The sequence below is a fragment of the Chlorocebus sabaeus genome, chromosome 18 (assembly GCF_047675955.1).
Source record: "Chlorocebus sabaeus isolate Y175 chromosome 18, mChlSab1.0.hap1, whole genome shotgun sequence".
Taxonomy (NCBI): domain Eukaryota; kingdom Metazoa; phylum Chordata; class Mammalia; order Primates; family Cercopithecidae; genus Chlorocebus; species Chlorocebus sabaeus.
Genome location: NC_132921.1, coordinates 47,770,177 through 47,793,864, shown reverse-complemented (window position 1 = coordinate 47,793,864; position 23,688 = coordinate 47,770,177). Strand labels below are relative to the sequence as shown.

General features: G+C 37.0%; 1 long non-coding RNA gene across 1 annotated transcript in view; it reads right to left on the bottom strand.

Annotated features, from left to right (window-relative positions):
• Positions 1 to 369: 369 nt before the first annotated feature.
• Positions 370 to 23,688, bottom strand: part of LOC103222542 (uncharacterized) — a 44,936-nt gene continuing 21,617 nt past the window's right edge. The window contains exons 3-5 of the long non-coding RNA XR_005234786.2: positions 20,826 to 20,935; positions 17,319 to 17,389; positions 370 to 395 (exon numbers count right to left, since the gene is read on the bottom strand). This is a non-coding gene — a long non-coding RNA (uncharacterized lncRNA). The remainder of the gene's footprint in view (positions 396 to 17,318; positions 17,390 to 20,825; positions 20,936 to 23,688) is intronic.

The window sequence follows — 23,688 nt, the reverse complement described above, 5'->3', positions numbered from 1 at the left end:
AGGAAGAACCAACAGACCCAGAAACCTGATTTTAAAACCCACGTAGAGTGGCTCCCATCCAATTTCAGAACCCAGTTCAAGTGCAGCCTCCATTCTGCCAATGGGCCATGTCTAACTCAAGGAGATCTGGCACAAACAAAACCCTTTTGTTCCTCCTCCAGAATCAAGAATCCAAGGAGCAATGAAAATGTCACAAAGCAATATAAAGAAACCTCACTATTATGACACTGGAAAATAATTCACTTACCCGACTATCGATCCATTCCCTTCGAGGTCCTAAAGATCCCAGGCTCTTCCTGCTCCCCCATCCATCATCAACCTCCATGGCACAGGCGAGTCTCCCTGAATATTCATGGCAGAAAGCCATTCCATCATGACCCAGTTGATCACAGCTGCTGAGTGGCAGAGGCACCAAATATATCATCAAAAAAGGAAAGTTGATGGACGTACAGGGGGAAATAATAGACACTGGGGACTCCAAAGTGGGGCGTGGGGTAGGAAGGGGGAAAGGGTTAAAAAGTTACCAATTGGGTACAATGTTCACTATTTGGGTGACAGGTACACTAGGAGCCCACACCTCACCATCATATCATATATCCATGTAACAAATCGCACATGTAACCCTTGAATCTACAAAAATTTTTAAATTTTAAAAAATTAAGGAAAGGTTGTAAACACTGCTTCCAATGAAGATCTCATAGCTGTTTCATTACCTAAATCGATGTGAAGATGGCAAAATTTCAGTGGTAATTTTTAATTATTCTGGAAACAGAAAAACATTCTCCACAGAACACTATTGGAAATAATTAAATCAATGCTCCACAGACACAAAGAAATTCTAACATTCTTTTTCTAGTGTATTAGTTTATTTCTCTATGCTGGATTTCATTCCAGAAAGGACTTGTGGTAATCAGAATGCCTTACAATCACGTGTTAAAGGCTCTATTCCTGAAATGCATTGAGTTTGTTCTTCAGGGTAAAGCTACTTTGTTCTTGGCATTTCTTATAGGAACTGATCACAGGACAAAGTGTTGCCAAATGAGAGAGAGCTGAGAATCTCTGGGCTGAATGCTCCTCCTACAGTGATGAACAGGTAAGAAGGTACTGATAAATGGAATCCCAAAACATAGAAAAGTGAGTCCCTAATTTGGCTGGCCACATTGACCAAATTTCAGTGGGGACACTTTCATATTATAAGAAGAGAGAATCAAACCGAAAGAAACACAGAAAGGGCCTGTTGTTTATAATGGAAAAATTGAGTGTATGTAATAAGTAGCTAAAATGCAGTGTTCATGGGCTCATCTTACATGTTCCAAAATTAATGTTTTGGTGGATGGTTTTTAGGATAAAAATAACCACAACCTAAGAAATCACAATTTTATGAAGACATGTTACTGTAAGACATTTTTCTCACGTATTTTCTTTCTATTGTGGATTAAGCTGTATACACTGTTGAGAAGCTAATGCTTTCCCATTCAACAAAATTTTATGTTCTACTCATTTTGTGGCTTATGATGAGATGCACAGATGTTTTTTCCAAAGTCATGTTTAAAACATCATATTTCTAAACAAAAATAAAATGAACTATCCATGGTTAGGTTCCAGAAATAGTCCACCACACAGTTTTTCAGAAATGGTGCCAAGAATCCTGGCAGCTAATGTGTAAAAGTCACTGTGCTTTTGCCTACCATGGTGGTATTCTGTGTCTCATGTGCTTTCCAGAAATTATTACCATCAAGTAGATATTAACATTGTCACTCTCTGACAATATAATGTATTCATGGAAATGAAAAATCAAAAACAAAAAAGGTGAGTAATATCATTTTGTCAATTGTCAGACCTCTAATAGGAATCAAATTAGGGCTTCCAAGATTTAGCTGACTAGGCACAATGCTAGGCAAAGCAACAGCACTAGCTGCTACTTCCCCTCTGCAAGAGATCAAAACAGCCCCTCACGGGAATCTTTGTCTTAGTCGATAGATCCTTCTGAGACTAAGACCAAAGCAGGCATGTGTTAAAAATATGACCGTTGGAGGATGTGATGAGCTGTTTACAACAAAGATGACACTGAAGTGGCTAGCATATATTGATCATTGCTATGAGTGAAGCATCATACCAAAGGCTTTATATAAATTAGTTCTTTTAATCCTTACAACAACCCCTTGGGATAGGATTATCAATACCATTTTACATATGAGGAAATAAGTGTGTAATGACTGACTACCTTGCCCAAAGGTACATGGCTAAGAATTAGTAAAGCTGTGATTCAAATTCAGATGGGTCAGTGTGCCGACCTCTTCATTTGCCAGGTTCACTCTCCACCTAACTGCAGTGCCAGGTGGTCGACCTCTATAAACTGCATCCGTGGGTGTCAGTGTCCTTCCTTCTGGATTCCAGTTGATTCATCCAATGGGAGCCAATCAGGAGATCAGAGGCTGAGGTTCTTATTCCCTGGGCTTCCCTGCTGTGGAGTCACCTCAAGCTGTCTATATCCTCAACTGAAGACCAATATGCTTCCCAAGATGGCACTCTCTACAAGACTCTCTCCCTCAAATTCCAGGAACCAGTCTCTCCACTCCTTCACCACTTCAAGTCAGAGGCAGTAACAGCTATACTGTTGCTAGCTCTGAGGTTCTGCACCATCCAATGTGATTTCACTCCATCCTTATATATAGTCTGTGAATTAAATCTCTCATAAATTAAAATAATTTGAATGCATCTGTTGATTCCAGCTAGGACCCTAACTAATATAGTCTGATTCTAAAAATCATGCTCTCAACCACAAGGTGAAACTCCCCACTAAGTTATTTCAGAGTCTTAGGTGGTCATGCTCTAGGATAAAATTAACTGGACTCCAGTATTACCAGTATAAGGTGAGGTCCCTGGAATTAGGGTCTCTGTTAAATCATTTCCTTACACCTTCTTTGTATTACTTTATTCCTTTCTAAGTTATATTATATTTTATATTATGGATGGAATTATCAGTTTAAGTATTAATAAATACTTATAAAATCAATAATTTCCACTGAAATTTGATCTTTCAGAAAAAAATGGCATGTTTTTCCTTTCTAGGTCTCAATTGTCTAGGACTTGGTTTTCTTTCTTCTGTGAGAATCTAAGCAGTAAAATAAAGACTGCTGTGAATACTCATGTTCAAATTCTTTAGAATATTGAATGGCAAAGTAGCTTCTGCTGTCTCTTCCTCTTTCTTTTAAGGATAGTGGCCATATTGGATTAGAGCCTCATCCTTATGACCTCATTTAAGCTTAACTGCCTCTTTAAAGGCCTTACCACCAAATACAGTCACATTCTAAAGTACACATAATTTAATCCACAACAGACACATTATAGACTTTGTTGTTATAACAGGTTTTTATTGTTATAACAACGCTGCAATGAACAGTCTTGTAAATATATCTTTGTACATGTGTGAGTATATCCATATAACAAACTCCTAGAAATAGAACTGCTGAGTCAAAGAAATACATGTACGTATCTACTGCCAAATTGCCCCAAATTTGAACCTCCATCAACGGTGTCTGTGAGCAGTCATTTCCCCTCACACCCAACACATGGCATATTATTGAGCTCTTTTTTATCTTTTCCAATGTGTAAGTGAAAAAAATACCTTATTTTGATCTGCTGCGTTTAATTAGAAGTGAGGTTTTCTACAATATAATTTTTCATAAGATGATACTATCCTTTTTTTATACATGTTATCATATTTATAGTGATTAAGTGCTTACATTCTGTATATTATTTTAGGGAACTAAAACTGATAAAATATATTTACTTGAGTCTTACAGGCCGCTATTGGCACTTTGGTTCCAATATATCTAATCCAATATAAAAAAGCAAGGCCAAACATGCTTTGCATAGAGTCTGTTCTACATAAGTCCTTGCTGAATGAAACTGGTAACTGATCCCATTTACTATCAGTCCTCAACGCTAACAAAACAAGTCCCTAATTATCAGTTCATTGTTGAGTGGTTATGCGTGTCTCAATATCTTTACGTTAAGTCAAGTGTTTTTTCCTCTAGTGATTATTTTCCAGTTGGCATGTAGGTAGGACCTAACCTAGTGTTTTCAAATTGGTTGAAAGAAAAAAAAAGATTGTTTTTAACTCTAAACTTACCTGGAAAAGTTGGGCAAATACATCAAATTTAATGTTTAGCCCAGGACTAGCTCATACTAAACTGTTTTTGTGCACCACTATGCTTTTAGAGCCTCTGTAAGACATGATGCGAGAGCAGCCTCAAGATAGGAGTCCCTATTGGAAATGGGCTTTCAATATGAACCAGGACAAGTTCAAATGAATAGGCAAGTTGTCAGGAGAAAGATAAGTATGTTTCTTATGGAACATAAAATTTTAAAAAGAAAAAGACTTTTTAAAGACTTCGGCGTGGGTGTATTTATTGGGATGAGGGCCCCATAGTGAAGGAGGAGATCGTTTTTATATTTAATAGAACTGTCCATGTTTCCCAAGTGCCTCCTAATAGCAGCAGTAATATTTACGAACAGATACACTAGTCAATTCTGTCTGCCACATGTAAATCTAAAAGCGCATGTTCAGTTTCCCATGTTCCAGGATTTCATCATGTTTTTGGCAAGCACACATACACATAAGGAGACCTTTTGTTAAACCACATAACTCTGATCTTGTTTATGAGCTCTAAAATTAAATTATCTTGCATAAATGCTCAGAAGGTAATTTTCATATTAGTCTCAATGGTCCACAGTACCACCACAAAAGATTCAGTCACAATTCATTCTGTGACACTGGGCAGCCTGTCAGCTTCATTGGTGGTACAATGTGCTGCTTCATGGGAGTTTCATGACCTACAGACTCTCAGGCATTTGCAGAGGGAAAGAGTAGCTGGAAACACTTTTGCCAGATCTGTGGCAAACACATTTACTATTGAATAAAGAAAATATACTACATACCAATGCAACAGAAGGAAGACTATAGTTCAGAGCCTGCAAACTTTTTCTGTAAAGGGCCAAATAGTAGCTATTTTAAGTTTTGCAGGCCAGTCTCTGTCACAGCTACTAAACTCTGCTTTTGTATCACAAAAACAACCATAGATAATACATAAATGAACAGGCATAGGAGTGTTCCAATAAAACTTTATTTACATAAAATGTGTGGCAGGCCAGCTTTGGCCTGTGTGCCACAGTTTAACAACTCCTGCTTGAGACTATATTGATCCCTCTCTTCTCTGGGATTTTCCCTTGTAAACATACATAGTTACTATGCGTCAAGCTCAACTGAGCTTTTTAAAAATAATTCCATCCTCAAAACAACTCTGCTATTATTATCTCCCCAATTTCATAGATGAGAAAACTTAGGCACAGAGGGGTTGAGTAACTTTCCCAAGGTTGTGCAACTAGTAAGTGGCAGAGCTAGAATGCAAACCCTGGCAATCAGATCTCAGAGACCACAACTTGCCACTCTCTCCTGTGAGGTTTTAAACTGTGCTAGAGTTTGCAAAAATTCATCTGCCCTTCCAGGTTCTTCAACTCTGGTTGGTACCCAGAGCAGATTGTTCTTGAGGTCCCAGGTTGACTCTAATCCTTTGTTAGACTTCTAGAAAAGAAATACAAGGAGATTCTGAGGTTTCCAAGTCTACCCTGGTATTTGGAGGTTTTCAGATGCCTTGTAATGGGCTCTGGAACTTTAGCACCTTTTCTCAATTTGCTATAAGTCAAGATGATACTGTGTTGCCTAAGAAATAATTTAGGACAACATTATGCTACCAAAACATGCTATTTAAAAAACAAGAGAAGACACTAGAAACTTGCCATATTTCAGGTAAAATTAATGACTATAGACATAAAAATGCAGGCCCGTTCATCATGTGAGGACATAGCTAGAAGGTGCCATCTATGAACTAGGAAGTAGCCTTCACCAGACCCAAATCTGCGGGCATCTTGACCTCAGACTTCCCAGCATCCAGGACTGTGAGAAAAAATATCTGTTGTTTATAAACTAGGAGGGAGAAAGAGATTTACCCAAAGTTCTCCTATAACCCAAAAGTATGGTTCATCTGAATGAAAACAGATGAACTTTGTCATCTTAAGTAAGGGGATACCATGGTGAGGTTTGGAATTTATCTCTTGTAAATCTGAAAAAAGTAAACAAATCCTAACTATTGATATTCTGATAGCACTGAGGACAGGAGTTGAATTGTAAAGTGCTGCTTACCTAGCATTCTGCATGACTTGGTCTTCCCTCACCACCCTATCTTACCATCAGGATTTTTCTTTTGATTGACACTTACCTCTTTCAGTAGGATTAAAACCACCATCCCAGATAATTAAAGATGAAAGTAAACTGAACATTCCCTTTTGGAACTTGGAAACTCCCTGCGGTTGCCAGAAAGAACTTGAAATGCTTTAAGATTAAGATTATACATTCAGTCAAATCAGCAATTATAAATTACAAGCTTTGTGCAAGGCTTTAGAACATGAGTAGAATGAGAAAAGAGGTTATTCTCTGAAACAGCCTCTGGGAAGGGGAAGTGGGTGTTTTCACATCCCATTCATAAAACCTAAGGACAAGTCCATAAACTTTTCTCTGGCCTTTACTGCAGAGCAAAGAAAATCCACTGTTTCTATTTGTTAAAAAGCTTCAGCTTTTATGTCTTGTGAGAACAGAGAATGCTTGACCCTAAGGGGCCCACAAATCTTATGCAGGACCTTTTTTGTAAGTTAAAAAACAAAACGAGGATATTTTATCATGCAAATGTGTCTTGTCATTCATTAGAAAACACCACTGTGGTATTGTGACCTGGGTTCGTAATAAGCTCTGAAGTTTTCATCGAATAGGAAAGATATGAAAGAGTGGAGGAGGAGAAAACATGTGAGGCCTACTATGTGCCAGAGGCTGTGCTAGGAAATGTAATATGCGTTGTTATACTAAGAAAATAGCTAGCCGTGGCCTGGCTCAGTGGCTCATGCTTGTAATCCCAACACTCTGGAGGCAGAGATAGGCAGATCGCTTGAGGCCAGGAGTTGGAAACCAGTCTGGACAACATAATGAAATTAAATTAAATTTCTTTAAAAGAAGAAAAAAAATAGATAGTTGAAAATATCTTCTGTCTTCACTTTTTTTTGTTTCGTTTTCATTTTCGATTCATTTGAGGTGCTGAGGCACCATAAAGAGAACTCTTGGTCTCAAACTCCTGGTTCAAGGGATCCTCCAGCTTTAGCCTCCAGAGTAGCTGGGACTATAGGCACACACCACCACGCCTGGCTGTGTCTTCAATTGTTGAAGATTGCCGATGATCATTTAAAATACTTTGTCATTTCAATTGCTCTCTGGAAAATATTAATTTTATAGGGAAAGCATTTCTTTCTTTTACACGAACACCTTCATTTAAAGCAGGCCAAGGAAGACTTCACTTCGAAGTCTTTGTCCTGCTCGAGGTCAAGGATTGTACCTGCCCATTTTGTAACTGCTGTGAGAGCAATGGAAGCTCTGCAGCACTTTTAGTTATCAAGCCCTTCCTTTCCATCTCCCAACTCCCATTATAGACTAATATGTTTTTCAATATGAAGGCTCTTGTGTGTTCATGACTGTGATAAATGAAGCATGGCTGAAGTGGCTTTGCAAGCAACTGGAATATCCCCTGGAGAAGTCATTTACATAATTAAACCTTGGAGCATCTGAACATGGTTCAGACTGTGACCTACTCTTGCATCTGAGGTGCCTCAGAAGCAGTGTCGTATCAAACACATCCTGCAGCTGCTTGATCAGCTTTGCTTCTCTATCAAGCCTTCTCATTGTGACTTGGAGAGCTTCTTCAAATATCACCTACGAGCCGCCTTTTCTTCCCATTTCCCACTTTGATTTTGCTGAAAACTCACTTTCCTTAACTTAAACCAATTTAATCTTTTTGCTGTTTTCTCTGTGCCCTGGATATTGGAGGGATTATTTAAGCTGTTTTAATTTTTAAAATAAAGAATATGGGGCTCTGATTATAATCATTTACTGAGTACCTAGGAATGAATGTCATACTCTTTGCTTTGTTTGGGCAATTTATGTTTTCTTTATACAGATAATTCAGCTCCCTCATATAATCCCCATAGCAACCCAGAGAGGTACATATTATTATCCCTATTGTACAGAAGAGGAATCTGACCCTTACAAGTTAAGTTAGAAATGGGTGGGACAGGCCGGGCGCGGTGGCTCAAGCCTGTAATCCCAGCACTTTGGGAGGCCGAGACGGGCGGATCACGAGGTCAGGAGATCGAGACCATCCTGGCTAACATGGTGAAACCCCATCTCTACTAAAAAATACAAAAAATTAGCCGGGCGAGGTGGCGGGCGCCTGTAGTCCCAGCTACTTGGGAGGCTGAGGCAGGAGAATGACGTGAACCCGGGAGGCGGAGCTGGTAGTGAACTGATATCCGGCCACTGCACTCCAGCCTGGGCGACAGAGTGACATTCCGTCTCAAAAAACAAACAAACAAAAAAAAAAAAGAAAGAAAGAAATGGGTGGGACAGTGATAATGATTGAAACCTAAGTTTTGACTCCTGAACCCCACTGCTCTTAACCTTTAGGCAATATTGCCCATCAACTTCTCTTTATTCAAAGTGCCGAACACAAAACCACACATAAATGCATCCTCATAAATTATCTTCAGTTATGTATTTAAACTATATCTTTTTAAATTACTGTTGTAAGTCTATATGTAGATAAGCTAGTTCTCAACATTATTTTGTTTGTGGATGCCATAATTTGACAAACACTACGGACCCTCCACCCAGACAAAAGCACACATGCCACACATGCAACAGGTCTAGACGGCTGCCAACTTTAAGGGTTTCTTTCTGGCAGATTAGAATCCTTCTCAGTCGCAGGCTAACGTTGCCAGGCCATCTCTCTGCAGAGGTGACCAGCAGGCACTCCCATTGTTCGCTTTTATTTCTACTGAAGTGAAATGTACCCTTTCCATTACTACACCCTGGCCATGACACAGGGAGATGGCTCACAATAGACTTTCACACTGCTAAGTCCCCATGTCTTTAACAATGACATTAAAAACAGTGTGACTTTCTGCTCCATCAACCTCAAGAATGTGGTGTTGTTTTGCTATGCCAGTACATTTTTCCCTCCTGTTGAAATAGTCTTGACTTGTATATTACAACACATATAATGATAAGGCACAATTCGTTTTCCTAACATAGAAACTTTCAGAGACAAAGGGTTTGACCACAGGGCATTAAAAAAATAAAATAAAATAAAATAAAATAAAATACCTAGATATGAAAGGCAGTCTAGAATTGCATGGTAGTTAAGAGACCAAGTTTTGGCTTAAGGTGGCTACGAATTCAAGTCTAGGTTCTGCTACCTACTTCCTATGTGACCTTGAGCAATTTACTTAACCTCTCCGAGTTTCTTAATCTGTGAAACAGGGACAATACTACATTCTGCATGGTGTGAGTTAATGTTAAATGAGATTTGATGAGAAATACACGGAGCATGGCATAGAGTAAACACTGAATGATGGGTGCTATTTTTATGTTATTCATAACAACAATTTTCAATGTGCTGGCTATCTGGCATGATTACCAAAAAAAGGTATTCTAGTCAATAGACATTTTCCATATATATATTTATCATTGTTAAACATAATATGTGGATTTAAACTGTGGACTTTTTGCCTGTAACCAAAAGGAAATTCAATTAATTGAATTACTTCTTTTTATGGAATTAGAACATAACAAAAGTGCTTAAAGATGAAATTATATGATTACCCTATATTTTAATCATTTGGAAAGATCCTCTGGGCCTAGGGGTATAGTAAGAAATATTAATCATCATTATGATATAACAGATAGGAAGAAGTACAGAGTGAGAGAGGCTACCTGATGACAAAATATCAATTATTATTTTACTGTAGTAAAATATTCTATGATGTATCCTTTCATTAAGAAGTCATCTGGAAGATTTACTTATATTGAATTAAAAGTCAAATTGAAAATTGCAGATACCAGGCACTGCCTGAGCAACTTTATGTATTCCCTGTTATCATGACTCACAGCTCCATAGTAGGATAAAGATTATTATGACTCCTTTATGTTTAAAGCAATCGTGTAGTACACTACACAATTGTGTAGTATAAAGTAACTAGTACACTTGGCCCTCTATGTCAAAGTAACTAGCACAGTTCTTCCTGGATATTCATGGGGAATATCCTCTGTAAATACTAAAATCCAAGGATGCTCAAGTCCCTTATAAAAAATGATGCACTTTTTTTTTTTTTTTTTTTTTTTTTTTGAGATGTAGTTTCACTTGTCACCCAGGCTGGAGTGCAATAATGCCATCTCGGCTCACTGCAACCTCACCTCCTCGGTTGAAGCAATTCTCCAGCCTCAGCTTCCCAAGCAGCTGGAATTACAGGTGGCCACCACCACGCCCGGCTAATTTTTGTATTTTTAATAGAGACAGGGTTTCACCATGTTGGCCAGGCTGGTCTCAAACTCCTGACCTCAGGTGACCCGCCTGCCTCAGCCTCCCAAAGTGCTGGGATTACAGGCATGATCCACCATGCCTGGCCTAGTATTTGTATATAACGTACACATATCCTACCATACACTTTGTTAAAATATAATAAAATATAAAGAAGAATCTCTAAGTGAAAGGTTTTATTTGGGAATATATATATAAACAGAATTGCAATTCGGGGCATACTCACAGACCAGGGTGGTCTTCAGTATGTCCAAAGAACAAAAGAAAAGATTGAGGTTTCACTGGGAAAGAGAAATGTAAAACATTTCGAAAGAAAGTTCACTGGCACTAATGAGGTCTTTCTGAGTGGACAAGCTGTGATTGGTGAGTGATGGCCCTAGGTAAAGCTCTTAGAGTCACGGCAGGTCCATTCCGCAGCTACTAAAGCTGGTCTTAAGATTACAGCTGGTCATTTCAGCGTCTGGGCTTGCAAGACAGTTCCTGCAGCAGGTACTTTGTGCCCTGGGTGCTTTTTTTTCCCTGTTCCTTCGACTTCGGTTTAGTTGGTTATGAAAAGCATAACTCCAATTTGTATAATCAATTTTCACAACTTTATATACTCACTATATTACTTACAATAGCTAATACAATGTAAGTGCTATGTAAATAGTTGTCATAATGTATAGTTTTTTTATTTGTATTCTTTTTTATTGTTGTATTTTTTTCCCAAATATTTTCCATCAGCAGTTAATTGAATCCATTATGAGAAATCCACAGATATAGGAGGGCCGAGTGTAATTAGTACATCAAGATTCCAATCTTGGCCTAACTTCCAAAACCATGTTGTTGCTACCATTCTCTGCTGCCTGCCAAATTGTACAAGGAAAAGTATATAATTGTCAAACCCATCAGGAACTCTGCTAACAAAATGTCTTACTGGTTCCATCATCAATCTGATAACCTCCTGAGGAGGGAAATGGCAAAGTTTAAAGAATATGTATACAGAATCTGCTCTCTCTAGAATAAAGAGGGAGGTTTCAAATTCGGAAAATAGAAGGCAGGAAGTTCAATAGAGGTTGAAGTGGTGGCTCACACCTGTAATCCTAGACCTCTAGGAGGCAGACAGTGGAGGATTGCTTGAGGCCAGGAGTTCGAGAGCAGCCTGGGCAACAAAGTGAGACCTCCTTCCCTACAAAAAGTACAAAATTAGCTCAGCATGATAATGCGCAGCTGTACTTCCAGCTACTCAGGAAACTGAGATGGGAGGATTGTTTGAGCCAGGAGTTCTAGATTACAGTGAGATGTGATTGTGCCACTGCACTCCAGCCTGGGTGACAGAGTAAGAACTTGTTTCAAAAAAAGAAAAAGAAAAAGTTCAATAGAACTCTGATCTGAGACAACAATTCAATTCAAAAATACAACACTCTTTTTCTGGTTCAAGTGGCTTCATATGAATGAGCTGCCATAACAAACTAATTAAAACATCAGTTGTAAACCAAACTTGGCAATTTGATTACTTACTAATTTGAATAAAGCATCGCAAAGGGCCCATGATAACTGTATGCACAAATCATGAGAATTTCTCCAATTTTAATGAATCATATTTTTAGGAGATAAGCCACAGTTAAAAGTTAGTTTACGTGCCAATTAAGGAAGCTATAATCATAAATAATTTGCCTATACCTGGAATAAAATTTAATCAATTTAGAAACATTTCCTTTTCATCTCTGCAAAGAAAAGAGTAGCAACTTATTTATGTAATTATCACCAAGAATTTGAAAAAATAAAAAGCATTAGAATTCAAGGACTAGAGTAGAACCCAGCATCAACTGGCAATCTAACATGAACTAATAATTCAGGCACTTCTACAGGTGCTGCTTAGCCCTTGAAGTATCTCCTGTATAGACATATAGCCAAGAAGGCTAATGAAAGATAAAGATCTGTTATGAGTTTTGCTAAGTCTCACAGAATACAGAGAATAAAGAAATTCTGTAGATTTAATTGATTTTATCCCCTTGATACCCCTGGCTTCTCAAAATGGTACCAGGCCCCTTTGTTGTTGATGTTATCTGACTTAATTTTTCCATTAGGATCAAATTGTTATCAAGAGCCAGAAGTGTAGGTACAAAATGAGGTAAAATGTCTAAAGGTAAAATAATGCAAGTTAAGGCTCAGTTGGAAAAGCCAAGAAAATACTTAGATGTTTTGTTTTATTCAGGAGACTGTGCCAGCAATCACTGACAGAAATGAACCAGTCAGGAAATCTCAGCCAAAGCCAAATATTTCTCTAGAATTCAGTCTTCTCTCTTGAGCGTAGCTGTGTCATGCAACCTAATAATAAAGTCCAGAAACCATATTTTTCATAACTTTATGATAATACACAGACATGTTCAATGCTATAATGACTGCATTAATAGAAACCAAAGCATAGCACTGTGTCTCTGAATATAACAGAGGCAATGAAAACTTGCAGCCTGGACAACTGTTCTTAACTTTAAGTAGCAACAGAATTCAATAGCGGAGGAAGAGGTGATCAGAGCTTAGGAAACCTCCTCTCATGGTTGCTTAGGCATTCATTTTTCCAGTTCTTCATTTTTCCTTAATTTTCCTTTTTAAGCCACAGAAGCACTAAAGAAAGTCTGGGAAATAATTAAAGATCATCACCCATATCCCTGCCACCTTAAAGCAATTACCACTTGTAATATTCTCATGTAGTCTTATTTTTTCATATATATAAAACCCCACTTTTTATATCAATAGGAATGTATTACATGCACCTTGCTTTTTTTCACCTAAAATGTTTCTTAGAGAGAATTTAATACTGGCATGTAGAGCTGTCTCATTCTTTCTAACAGCTACATATTTGTTTGATGTATGGATGTAGCATAATTTATTTACCCAATTCCTACAGAATAAAAGGAATTGGGTACATTTTGCTATGACAAATAACACTGTAACAAACATTCTAGTACCTAAATCTTTATGCAGATATGCAAGATATTGGTGGGATAAAATCCTAGGAGTGGATCTTTTGCTTGAAGTTTTATGTAATTAAAGTCACTGAATAGACACACAGTGTCTATTCAGTTTTGCATCCTGGATATCTCATAATGGATATTACACACAGTGAACATTTCCCATGTTGTTGTATAGCCTCCAAGATTAAAGTTTTAATGGTTTGTTATTTCTTATTAAGCGGATACACTCAACCTTCCCTCTATTGTTAGACAGTTCAACTGTTTCTAATTATGTGCCTCATAAAGAACGCAACGACTCTCCATATCCCCTGTGTCTTACCCTTGGCCCACTTGCACTCTCTTCTCACTATATTTTTCTTCACAGGGAGAGGAACCCCCATTCTAGAACATGGGTGAGGCACCCCCATTCTAGAACATGCTCCAGGTCCCCATGACTCTGGAATTCCCAAATTGATCCCAAGTCCAGTTTCTAGGCCCATGTATCCCTCTTCCCTGTGTGCCAGGGGTGGCTGTCTGGGGAGAAGCAGAGGATGTGGAGCTAGGGCTGCCAGCTGGGTCTCCACTTGCATGAACACAAGGCCTATGTCCAGTAGGACATAAACCAGGAGTGTCAGGAGAAGCAGGGAGCAGTCCCTGGACCTCCATTTATACTAGTTTACCCAGGCCCCCTAAATGTTGGAAAGGTTCTGCTGTAACACCCTTACCTTCTTTTCCCAGATTCAATAGAGTTCTCTAAAGCAGACCACTGAATTAAAAGTAAAACGGACCAACTAACCAACAACAACAACAACAACAAAACCCAAAACTTCATTTTCCAAAGTTATTTGTAAACTTACCTCTTTTGCACACCTGTCATATATTGCCAAAAATTATCATTTGCCAAATTTAAAGTCCTGTGCCATGAGAGATGATTTGAAATTGCATAAGGGACAGTGGCAAGAGGAGCAGTCGACTTCACTTTGGATCTGTACTATCAAAATCCTGCTATAGGGACAGGCAGAGTGGCTCACACCTGTAATCTCAGCACTTTGGGATGCCAAGGTGGGCGGATCACCTGAGGTCAGGAGTTCGAGACCAGCCTGGACAACATGGTGAAACCCCATCTCTACTAAAAACATAAAACTTCGCTGAGCGTGGTGGTGCACACCTGTTGTCCCAACTACTAGGGAGTTTGAGGCACAAGAATGGCTTCAATCCGGGAGGCAGAGGTTGCAGTGCCGAGATCACAATACTGCACTCCAGCCTGGGCTACAGAGCAAGACCCTGTCTCAAAAACAAACAAACAAACCACCTTGCTCTATGAATCAGAGATCACTTTTCATGCCTGCATTTTGTTTGTGTTTCTTTTTTTTTTTTTTTTTTTTTGGAGGTTTTATTAGATGAACTCCAATGTCCCTTTTTATTTTTAATTTCTATGATTCTACATAACCAATTCAAACTTAAATTTTAAAATGCATTACTTTTTGTTCAAGCTCCTGGAGACTTTTACTGATCCCCTATTTTGTATACAAATGTTTGGGTGTTTGTTCTTCGCTTTTCATAGTTCATTTGAACTTGAGTTCCTCTTAAGTGAAGAACATTATGGGGAAGAGAACAAAGAAATAATGAATGGTTTCTCTCTCAAAATACTTACAATGAGGCTCACATTAAAAATGAGGCTCACAACCTGACACTTAGCTTTTCTACACCTAGCCAAACAGGGGGTAATGTACATCTAGTGCTAATTAAATTAAATATCCAAATACTGGGTTTTCAACAAACACAAACAAATTCAGAAGCATGGACTATACTACTTTACTTGGAATATCAATGACAGCCTGAGTAACAAAAGAATAAACCCGGATAAGAAAAATGCTCTGCTGATGGACTTTCCCTGGTAATATGCTGATTACTATCGCAGTTGAAGCTGATCGGTGGGGTTTTCATCCCAAGGAAAGGAATATCTATTTCCATCCCAGGATTCAGACTTTTACTAATGACTACAATTAAAGCCACTGTTCAATTAAGGCTTGAACAATAGATGGTAACTACATAGTATAACTATTGGCCAATTTGGAGATTTTGGAACATAATCAATGAAACAATATCAATATTTACCATCCTAATTGTAAGTGACCTCCAAAAAACAACATGATGTTACATAATCTTTACATCATCCCTTTTTACTCTTGAAAAATTAAGAGAAATTCTTAGATTATGATTTCTGTAAATTGTTAGCAGAAACATGATTTTCTCTGAATCTTACTGCTTGGTACAGATCATAACTCTAAGTAAAAAAGGAGCCTCCAGTGTTGTCTTTCTCTGGTGGGAAGTTAAATAAGACAGTGCTCAGGAAGGGACCATCGTAGGCACAGACATTTGTTCTCCCAACACAGAACTAGACTGAGATCTCCTCACATGCTTCTATCTATGGAATCTAGAATGAAAAAGAATTTTAAAAACAAGTCGAACTCGAGAATGTTTTGAAAAATTCTACTTCATGGATTTTTACAGTCAATACAAAATAGTCTTATGGTTCTTTCAGCATATATACTTAAATTCAGCCTATTAAAATAGAACTATATGAATTAGACTTATTAACCAAAATTAAGAGTACATGGTGCTAAAACAATTGGTTGATTCAGTGGCAGCATTTATAAGTATACTATAAATAATTCCCAAACTGGCGATCATCTTTAGAAACTTTAAATTTTTAATGTAGCTCAAGTCTAACTCTAAGCTTTTGGGTTTTCCATCTTAAGAAGCTCCCCTCCCTTACTCCTACATTGCAGCCCACTACATTATAGAAATATTCTCATATAGCTTTATTTGTTACATTTATATCTTTATTGCATCCCACTTATCTGTATTTGAACAAGCATTGCAAAAAGATATACAGCAAACTGTTAGCTTTGGTTATCTAGACTTTGCCTTTATACTGTATAACTGGATCCATTATTATATATATATTGCTTAATAAAGAAAGAAAACAGGCAAGGTGCAGTGGCTCACGCCTGTAATCCCAGCACTTTGGGAGGCAGAAGCCAGAAGATCGCTTGAGCTCAGGAGTTCTAGACCAGCCTGGACAACATAGCGAAACCCCATCTCTACAAAAAATACACAAAATAGCCGGGTGTGGGGGCGTACACCTGTAGTCCCAGCTACTAAGGAGGCTGAGGTGGGAGGTTCACTCTAGCCTGGGCAACAAAGAGAGACCCTGTCTAAAAAAAAAAAAAAAAAAAAAAAAAAAAAAAAAAAAAAAAAAAGCAAGCAAGAAATGAGAAGAAAATAAAGAAAAAGAAAAAAAAAAAGAATACTGTATAGTTTTAAAAAACCATAAATGTAAACATTACCATGTTCACTGCCAAAATGAGAAAAAGAATAGCATAAAAGAATTCATTGGGGAATATTCAAATGCAAATGCCAAATATTAATCCAGGTTCTAAATAACCAGTCCTTGTAAACTATAGAATAGTAACTTTTTTTTTCTTTTCCCTCAAATGATTTGACCAAATGGAACAATAAATAAACCCATATTCCATGCCAGATAAAATTAAACTGTGGTTCACCTAAAGATCAAACTTAGACTAATTAGTAAAAGGGGCCAGACCAGACGGTGATAACCAGCCCAACAGAAAGAGAAGCACATGATTAAGCAGGCAGATGGCCACTTGCAATTTAATGAGCAGACACTTTTTGATTTGGTTTGATGGCCCAACTAGGGAAGGTCTTTAGCTTAAGCTTTTCCCTTGAGAGCCCTGTATGGCTGGACTCCAGTGATTTGTTCAGGTTTGAGCCCTTTTCCTCCCAGAAACGGCTTCCACAATTCATAAAAAGCTTAATGTCTATATCAAACAAGCACAGATCAGGGCACCACACTCCTTTAAATGGCATGCTAACTTACTCTTTACTTCCGGCTTCTGGAAAAAGCAGAGTGGAAGGAAAAATAAAATGCTTTTTCATCTTCCAGTGATCCTGTTTAAAAAAAAAAAAAAAAGATTAAACAAAACTATATCTTACTTAAATCATTTCAAGACCCACCTTAAGTCAATGTTAGCAAAACTTTGTTGAGAGCCATATGAAGGTGGAATCAGCCCACAGGACAAGGCCCAAGGATAGAAATGAATGAATGAAAGGAGAGAGAAACAAGGTACAGATTTAAGAAGGGGCCAAAAACATGTCTTCATATTTCTCAATTTTGTTTAAAATGAGCACATCCTGTACCATTTATGATCAGTTCCAAAAGGTCTTCCCTGGAGCGAACTGTCCATACAAATAAAAAAGTGCCTGTTTATTAAATTGCAAGTGGCTATCATATATATTAGAAAGAAATACCAAACAAAATCATAGATATTTCTGACAAGATAGAAGCAGAATATATACACCTTTAAGTATTTTCTCTTTCACATAAACATTTATAAAAACTAGGTGAAGAAACAAATGTGTAGAAAAGGGATTATGGCTCAGTCCAGCTATGAGTTTTTCAAGGGGTTGCAGCTCAAAAAGGATTTAAATAAATAAAAACTGGTGGCTTTTAAAGTCAATCTGAAGTTACTGTCATGGTATCTTGGGTTTTGTTTTTGTTTTTGTTTTATTTTTCTAGATTTACATATATACAAAGCTAGGGAATGTAAAGAATATAATATATATTTTAATATATAATAAAGTATATGTTATATTCTTTTTCTAGCTTTGTATGTGTACATATATGTGTCACATATTTATATAGGAACATATATAAAGCTAGGAAAAGAATATAATATATATGTAAGTGTATATATAAATATATATGAAATAATATAATGAAATAATATACACACATAATAATATATATATTTATTCATACATATATATGTGGTTATCTGCATTAATTCCCCTTAAAAACCAAAATTTTCCAAACTATTTCTGCCAGAGTCAATATCCTTTTCATTCACAGCAAGTTCTAAATTGAAGACTTACAAATTAAAACTCAAACATTTTTTTACCAAATAACTTCACAAACATGTTAAACAGGAAAAGGAAGTTAGAGTTAGGAATTGCGAGGCTATAAGAATATTTCTTTCCTAAAGGATTGGATACGACTGCCAACAATTCCGTGGTTTTAGCTGCTTTCAAAAAAAGGAATGTGATAATAGCTCCTGGGTGGAATAATTTTGGCTGGACTTGATTAAATCTAAGCTTAAAACTTACAGAGAACAGCTTGGACTGCATTTTTTTTTTTTTTTTTTTAAGAAACAGCATTGCATTTCATTTGACTGTGTCTTTGTCAGATTTGGGGCCTTTGGGGAGTCTGGCACTAGATTAGACACTAACAAAGCGAGCTGGAATACCCTGGGTAATATGAGTTACATAACTCCAATCAACACTAATGAGTGTGTGTCTATCTAAAACCCTGCACGTGTAATTTTGGAAAGGAGTTCTAAATGACTTTAAGGCCCCTTCCTTTCACAAAGGGCTATCTTATTCAGCTCCCAGAAAGTAATCATTCCAATAAGCACTGGGCACACCCAGCTGGTATTTTTGTTTGTATTCTATTGTCTTTTTCTTTTGGTAAATAAATCATCTTACATTCCCTAGAAAAGCATCTACATTTTGTATCCAATATCTTAAACTTTGTTCTTGACATTTTTCTGGTGACTTCAGGACACATGATTTTAACACCACTGGTGAGAATTTTAGAATACTTGAAAAAAATCAACTATATATTAAAGAACTCCTCAACTCTTTGTTTTCCAAATTCTAATACAAATAATATTCAATATGGAATACTGTTCTATGAGTTTCTGGGTCCAGGACAAGACGGATTTCTCCCCACTCCTTCTGCTAAGTACGGCTAGAATCTCTGGATATTATATATTAAATACACATAAAAAGACTCTGAAAGGTAGAACAAGAAAAGCAGCCTGTCTATGCACCTCATGATTCAAGAAAGATGCAGTGATAAGTTTCTTGGGTTTTCTTTTTCTTCACATATTCCAGACTTGGAGCTGGAAAAGCCAGCAGCTTAGAAACACTGAACAGCCCAGAAACAAACAAAATCTCTCAAGAAAAGCAAGCACTCTCTAGCCAAAAGACCTAGAAGCAGCAGCCTGAAAGGAGAGAAAAGAGAAAACTGTTTTAGACAATAACTACTCTACTCCAACCAAACATCGTGAAAAAAAAAAATGTGAACCCCGCCAAGCCCCACTAGCAAAGGCCAAAGGGCAAATGGGAAGCTTACACTTCCATCGGCATCCAGCTGTAATAAAGTATCACTCCCTCTGCCAAGCCTGTGTCAGACAAGAATAAGTAGGGAGCTGGGACTTTCAACCCCGCTTGACAGTAACAAAGCACTCTTCTCTCTACGTGGGTAGTTTCAGGGAAGGTTGAATGAAAAGCCTGGACTTTCACCAGCACCCAGAGTTGATGACATCCTCAACAATACAGCATCTGTGGAGGCCACCTGGAGAACAGTAACAAGATGCCCTTCTCTGTCCCAGCCAGTGTGGTGTCAGCAGAGGTCTAGCAAGAAGACTGAACTTCCATCTCTATCCAACAGTAACAAGGTAGCCTCTCCATCCTGGATGTCAACAAATGCCAAATGAGGAACCTGGACTCCAACTCCAATATGGCAGTAACAAGGTGACACTACTCTTGCCCCACCAGTGTGGTTTCATAGGAAGCCTACTGAAAATACAAGATTTAAATAGGATCCAGAGTAGTCTCATAACAAAATACCTAATATGTGCTGGATATAATTGAAAACTCACTCATCATACCAAGAACCAGGAAAATCTCAACTTGAATGGGAAAAGATAATCAATAGTCACTGACACTGAGATGTTACAAATGTTGGAATTATCTGACAAGAATTTTAAAACAGCCATTACAAAAATGGCTAAGAACCCACTTGAAACAAATGAAAAATACAAATGAAATAAAGCAAGTCTCATCAAAGAAATAGAAGATATAAAGGAGAACAAAATGGGAATTTTAGATCTGAAAAAATGTTTAAACTCACCAGATGGACTGAACAGCAGAATGGAGAAGACAGATAAAAGAATGAGTGAATTTGAAGATAGAGCAATAGAAATGACCAATTTACCAATCCAAACAACAGAGAGAAAATAGACTGAGAAAAAGATGAAGAGAATTTAAGAATTTGTGGGACTATAACAAAAAGATCTAACATTCATGCAACTGTGGTCTGAGGAGAAGGAAAACAGGGCAGAACTGAAAAGGCAGTTTTTAAATGTATGCCTAAAAATTTCCCACAGTTGCAAAAGACATAAACTTACAGATTCAAGAATATAAATAAACTATAAACAGAATAAACACAAAGAAATCTATACCGTGACACAGAATGGTCACACTGAAAACTAAAGATAAAGAAGAAAGTCTTGAAAGCAATGAGAAGAGAAAAACATCTTACCTATTTTGGGTGGTGAGTGGAAAGTGGTGGAAGAAACAATTTCATTGACAGCAGATTTATCATGAGAAACCATGGAGGCCAGAAGGAAATGGCACAATATTTGTCAAATGCTGAAAGAAAAAAACCCTTATCTAGTAAAAATATCCTTCAAGAATGAACAACAAATCAAGGTAGTCTCAGATGAAAGAAAAGTAAGAGAATTTATTGTTTGCAAACCTTCTCTAAAAGAATAGCTAAAAGAAGTTTTTGAAACAGAACAGAAATGATAAGAGTTATCTTGAACATCAAAAAGTAAGAACAAAAAAAGTAAAAATTGGAGTAAATACAATAGATGTTCCTTTACCTCTTGAGTTTTCCAAATTGTGTTTGATGGTTGAAGCAAAAGAAATGTTAACATCATTTGATTTGTTTCTTAATACCGGTAGGGGAGATATTTAAGATTATTACATGATAAATGGGGGTAAAAGGGCCTTTAAAAAGTAAGGTTTGTGTACTTTATTTGAACAGTTAAATGTCAATACCAGTAGACTACAATAGGGTGTGTGTGTGTGTGTGTGTGTGTGTGTATATATATGTATATATAAATATATATATATATAAAATATATATGTGTGTGTGTGTGTATGTGTGATATAACACCCAGAGCAACCATAACAAAAGAAAACAAAGACATACAATTAAAACACCACAGGTAAATTAAAATTGGATTATTTGTAAAAGTGTTTTAATAACTCACAAGAAGGCAAAAGATAAAAACAGAGGAAACAAACAAAAAATAAAATGAAATAATTAACTGATAACATAGCAATAATTGCATTAAATAAAAATAGTCTAAATTTACCAATTAAAGAGGTTGTCAGAGTAGATTTTTTTTTTTAATTTAAAAGCAAAAATATGACCCAACTATATGCTGCCTACAACAAACTGCACACAACTTGGATGATACTCAAGAGCATTATGGTAAGTGAGAAAATCCCTTCTTGAAAGATCACATGATATATGATTCCATTTATATAACATTCTAAAAATGGAAAAATTATAAATACAGAGAACAGATTAGTGGTTGCCAGGGGTTAGGGATAATAGGGTTGGAAGGTGGAGTAACTATAAAGGGGTAGAATGAAAGAGATCTTTGTGGTGACAATTAGTTCTTTATTTTATTTTATTTATTTTATTTATTATTTTTTAAGTACTCTCTCCATCTGAGCTGAGGGAGGCAGGAGGCGAAGGGCTAATTCCTTAATTGCAGTGATGGTTACACAAATCTACACATTATAAAATGGTATAGGTCTATACACACACATTGTACCAGTATCAATTTTCTAGTTTTAATACATTTTTCCAATTTTTTATTGTGGTAAAATACACATAATATATAAAATAAAATACATGTAAGAATAAAAATCTTAACCATTTTTAAATATACATTTCAATGGCATTAAGTACCATTCACAATGTTATGCAACCATCATCTCCAATAATTTTTCATCTTATAAAACTGAATCTCTATACCCATTAAGCAATAACTCCCCATTTAGTAACCCTTTCCTTCCCCTATGCCTTGGCAACCACCATTCTACTTTCTGTCTCTATAAATTTGACTACTCTAAGTACCTCATATAAATGGAATCATGTAGTATTTGTCTTTTTATGACTGGCTTATTTCACTTAGTGTGATGTCCTGATGGTTCATCCATGTAGTAGCATATGTCAGAATAGCCCTTCTTTTTAAGACTGAATAATGTTCTATTGCATGGATATATCACATTTGTCTATCCATTCATCCATGATGGACAATTGGGCTGCTTCCATGTTTTAGCTACTGTGACTATTGCTGCTATGAACATGGGTTTAGAAGTATCACTTCAAGTCTGTGTTTTCACTTCCTTTGAGTATATACCCAAAAGTGGAATTGCTGGGTCACATAGTAATTCTATTTTAAATTTTTGGAGGAAGCCACAATATTGTTTTCCACAGCAACTAGACCATTTTACATTACCACCAACAGTCCACAAAGATTCTAATTTTTCCACATCCTCGCAACACTTGTTATTTCTGGGTTTTTTTTTTTTTAATTAGTAGTAACTATCTTAATGGGTATGAGATGGTATCTCATTATATTTTTGATTTGGATTTCCCTAATAATTAGCTTTTCATGTGCATATTGGCTATTTGTACATCTTCTGTGGAGAAATGTCTATTCAAGTCCCTTGCCCATGTTTGAATTGGATTGTTGTTGTTGTTATTGAGCTTTAGGAATCAGAATCTACTTATTCTGAATATTAATCTCTTATCAGATATGTAATTTGCAAATATTTTCTCTCATTCTGTAGGTTACCTTAGTTTTTTGTTTTTTGTGTTTGTTTTTGTTTTTGTTTTGAGATGGGATCTTGCTTTTTTTGCCCAGGCTGGTCTCAAATTTCTAGGCTCAAGGGATTCTCCTGTCTCAGCCTCCTGAGTAGTTGGGACTGCAAGTGTACACTACTGTGCCCTGCTGTAGACTGCTTTTTCACTCTTTTGATATTATCTTTTGATGCACAAAAATCTTTAATTAAAAAAAAAGTTTTTTTTGAGATGGGGTCCTGCTCTGTCACCCAGGCTGGAGTGCAGTGGCATGATCAAGTTCACTGCAGCCTCGATCTCCCAGGCCCAAGCAATCCTCCCACCTTAGCCTCCTAAGTAGCTGGGACTATAGTCCCATGGCCCCATACCCAGCTAATTTTATTTCTTAAGTTGAGATGAGGTCTCACTATGTTGCCCAAGCTGGTCTGAACTCCTAAGCTCAAGCAGTTCTCCTGCCTTGGCCTCTCGAAGTGCTGGGGTTATAGGCATGAGCCATCATGCCTGGCCAATTTTTAAATTT